Below are 4,160 nucleotides of genomic sequence, written 5' to 3' on the forward strand. Positions count from 1 at the left end.
ATGGAACGTGTGCGCACCGATCCCTAGGGAACTGGAAGAGTCTGGCATTCTGCAGCGTCTGATAGGGTTCACCATGGGGATAGGATGTATTGGACAGGGCAGAGCAGGGCAGTCTTCTGCCAGCTACTTGAAGGGAGAGCTGACCACGTCCCCAGCAACATTCCTCCCCAGACTTAGCACTTTCTCCCCATGAGCATTTTGCTCTCGTTTACCTCCTGCCCATTACTCCCTCACATGAATGCTGCTCAGAGAACAAATTAACTGGCAGAAGGGGAGATACTTACATTTTTTTATCTTATCTTAGATTCCATTTGGGGCTTTTGCAACATGCAAAGTTCTACAGAAAAAGGTAAGATGGGTCTCCATTCTCAAAGAATTGCTCACTGCATGTTTGCTCGTTTGAAACCACGTGGGACTTCTAGGAGCCACCTTGCTGGCGTAGCCACGTCCCTTCTCTCTGGCTCCCACCCTTCGGGCCTGCAGCAGGTGGTTTCGCAGTTAGGAGGGCAGGCGTTGGGGTTGGACAGCCCTGGATCCCATCCTGGCTCTGCCTCTCACAGGCTTCATGACTTGGGAAACTCCCTTAGACTCTTACATCTCAGTTTCTTCATCTGTGAAGTGAAGACGTCAGTAGTTCTACTTTCTTAAAGAGATACTGTGAGAATTAAATGGGATCGATACGTAGATAGACAGAGGAGTATAATGCCACGTGTCTCTTGATAGTGGTTCTCTGACCTTGGCGCATTCACTTCATTGCTGTGAGCCTGACTTTCCCCATTCACACAGCATTGACACTGTGGACAATGCTGAGCCCAGGTAGCAGGACTGCCTGCCAGCCTGTCCTCCACTTTCTTGAGCTCCAAAGCTGGATTGAGAGAGAACGGGTGTAGCCATGGGCCTGGTGGATTCGGGTCTACACGCAGGGGTTGGGTGGGGTAGCCACGCTCGTGATCCCATGGGGGCCTCCTGCCCTTTTCCCTCGTCCCCACGTGCCCTGTCCTCTCTCTCTGCAGGAGGTCCTCAGGCCTTACTGAGCCTTCTGTCTCTCCTCTGCCTTCTGTACCTGCAGTGTCCTTTTCACCTTGTTGTATGTCCCTGAAACCAAAGGAAGGAGTTTGGAACAAATCACAGCGCATTTTGAGGGGCGATGATATCCCTTTTGTGTGAGTGGCTGTTCCTCCTAGCTGGGCCAGCTTTGGACTTCATGGGGAATGGAACCAGCCTTTGGCTCTGAGCTGAGCCTGAGCTTGGGGCCCCTGACAGTCCCAGGCCCTAGGGAAGTCCAGAACCAGGAGCACAGCCACTGGGAGCCTTGGCCTCCGGGTCCCTCCTTCCTGTCCAGCTTGCAGCAGCCTATACCCAGAGCTGTAAGGTTCACCAGCCTCCGGGTCCAGTTCCTGCTGCTGCTGTGGGGACTCACGACCATCTGGGAGGAGCCCTGTGGTCAGCCCTCCACATGCCGCCTCCTTCATGACACTAAAGCAGCAGGGGTTGGGGGGCACTTCTTCACTCCTCATTTCCTGGCTGGAGATGCTTTTGGAGGCTGGGTGCTGGGCACCTGGTTGCTCCTCTCACATNTTGGCCAGTTGCACCCCCCTCCCCAAGGGAACAATATAATAGTCAATCAGGGATTTGGCCAGCGTGGTTTATTGGGTACTTCTACATGCTGAGCATGGTGAGGGGGCAGTGACAGAGATAGCCAGCCACAGTTCCTGCCCTCAGGGAAGCTACTTGCTAGGTGGAAAGACAAATCATAAACTCGTAGCAAGTCAACTATCAGGGAGCGAGGAAATTGACAGTTCTAAAGAAGAAGGAACAGGTGGGATATCCAGGGCATCATGCTGCTGACATGTGAAATCTCAGATCTGGGAAGACTCTGAGCCCCTCCAGTACAAGGGCTGGGAGGTAGACACGTTACATGTGACATTGTTCATGAAAACTTTAATGTGTGAGAAGGTAATTTACCTGTGCCTTTCATCCAGATGACTCCATTTTATTGTATCTCGTCTTGGCCTTGGTGTTATCAGCATCACTCTCTCCCAAGTGAGCCACCGGCTGCCTCTTATTCTTGCCTTTCAAAGAAGGAAACTGAGGCTAGGAAGGTGCACTGCTTTGAACTTGAGAGTTCTTTGGCTCTTGAACCCTTGCTCTCTTCCCCTGTCTCCCTCACAGAATCAGGCTGAGTACCTTGTGTTAGTTGGATCTGGCTGGTGTTTCATGTTATACTAATGTGTAAGCTCTATGAGCTTCTAACTGTGTTTTTTTCTGTCATCTTTTTTGCCCTAAAGTTTCTTGCTTCTCAGCCTGGAATAGAAAAACCAAGGGCTGTTTAAAACATTTTTCCAAATTGGCAGCATTAGAGCCACCCAGGATTTGACAAGAGTCACGGATCTGAGGAGTGAATGAAGAGAGGACAAGAGATGGACCCTAGTAATCAGGCTGATGGCTCTTTGCTTATAAAAATGGGCTCCTCTGGCAATAAAAATTTCTTTAAAAAGTCCAGGACGTGAAATCTGCACACTCATGAGGAGGGAGCCCACCAACCAGAGGCCAGGAACTGGTTTGTCCATGGCTCAGAGGGCTGTCTGGCACTCTGGGCTCACTGGAGCATCCTGTCTACATAAGCTTCTCCATGTGCCTGACCAAGCTATAAACAGTCTAAGTGCAGCAGTTTGCCTGTGAAGTGTGAGGCATTCAGCTACTGCAAACACCAAGTGCCTGCTGCCTAGAGGAGGTCATGTCCATTGGGGAAGGAGCGAAGTAAACACGTGATCACAAAGCAGTGATAAGTGCTGTGAGGACTTTATACTCAACCCTGTGTGGGCCAGCAAGGTGGGTCTGTGGGTCCTGGGGTTGGACCCAGGAGCGGGAGCCCAGCTATCACTTGATACTGGTTCTCTGACCTTGGGGCATTCACTTCATTGCTGTGAGCCTCAGTTTCCCCATTCACAAATCATTGATACTGTGGACACTGCTGAGGCCAGGCAGCAGGACTGTGTACTAGCCTGTCCTCCACCTTCCTGAAATCCAGAGCTGGATGGAGACAGAATGGTTGTAGCCGTGGGTCTGGTGGGCTCGGGTTCACGCCCAGGGTTTGGGTGGCCTCAGCTCATGATCCCGTGGGGGCCTCCTGTCATTTTCCCTCGTCCCCACATGGCTTTTCCTCTCTCTCTGTAGAGGTCCTCAGGCCTCACTGCGCCTTCTGTCTCTCCTCTGCCTTCTGTACCTGCAGTGTCCTTTTCACCTTGTTGTATGTCCCTGAAACCAAAGGAAGGACTTTGGAACAAATCACAGCCCATTTTGAGGGGCAATGATATCCCTTTTCTGTGAGTGGCTGTCCCTCCTAGCTGGGCCAGCTTTGGACTTCAGTGGAAATGGAGCCAGCCTATGGCTCTGAGCTGAGCCTGAGCCTGGGGCCCCTGACAGTCTGAGGCCCTACGGAAGTCGGGACCGAGGAGCACAGCCACTGGGAGCCTTGGCCTCTGGGCCCCTCCTTCCTGTCCGGCTTGCAGCAGCCTATACCCAGAGCTGTTAGGTTCACCAGCTTCCAGGTCCAGTTCCTGCTGCTGCTGTGGGGACTCACAACCATCTGGGAGGAGCCCTGTGGTCAGCCCTCCACATGCCGCCTCCTTCATGACACTAAAGCAGCAGCGGTTGGGGGGCACTTCTTTGCTCCTTATTTCCTGGCTGGAGATGCTTTTGGAGGCTGGGTGCTGGGCACCTGCTTGCTCCTCTCACATGGCTGCATTATCAGGAAGGAACTTTGTCAAATAAAGATTTGACTCAGAAAATCAGGTCACGACCTCTCTGTGTGAGTCCAGTTTGAGAAGGGTGTATTCCGTCCTCCTGTAAACCAGGCCTCTTGGGCCTGCCCAGAACATCCTATGCATTTACTTCCTCGTGCTCAGCCAAGCATGCTCTTGGCATGTGGAGGTCATTTCTAGCTCTTTCCTTGGGCTCAGGTCCCTGGGTCATTAGCCATCAAATCTTGTTGGTTTCAAAAAAAAAAAAAACCTCTTTTTCTGTTGACTTTAATGGAGCCAGAAGTATTTTAGAAATTACCTTTGTTATTCATTATCTATGTTTATTGTAGGAAAATTAGAAAAAAGATTTATTTAACATAACAAATTGTTTTTATAGCAGTTTAAACATCTGTCCTA

General features: G+C 51.1%; 1 long non-coding RNA gene across 1 annotated transcript in view; it reads left to right on the forward strand.

Moving 5' to 3' along the window:
- Nucleotides 1–3,907, forward strand: part of LOC103582170 — a 9,654-nt gene extending 5,747 nt beyond the window's left edge. The window contains exons 2-4 of the long non-coding RNA XR_549731.1: nt 305–349; nt 1,070–1,575; nt 3,739–3,907. This is a non-coding gene — a long non-coding RNA (uncharacterized LOC103582170). The remainder of the gene's footprint in view (nt 1–304; nt 350–1,069; nt 1,576–3,738) is intronic.
- The last annotated feature ends 253 nt before the right edge of the window (nt 3,908–4,160 follow it).

The sequence above is a fragment of the Galeopterus variegatus genome, unplaced genomic scaffold, assembly GCF_000696425.1.
Source record: "Galeopterus variegatus unplaced genomic scaffold, G_variegatus-3.0.2 Scaffold15159, whole genome shotgun sequence".
NCBI lineage: Eukaryota > Metazoa > Chordata > Mammalia > Dermoptera > Cynocephalidae > Galeopterus > Galeopterus variegatus.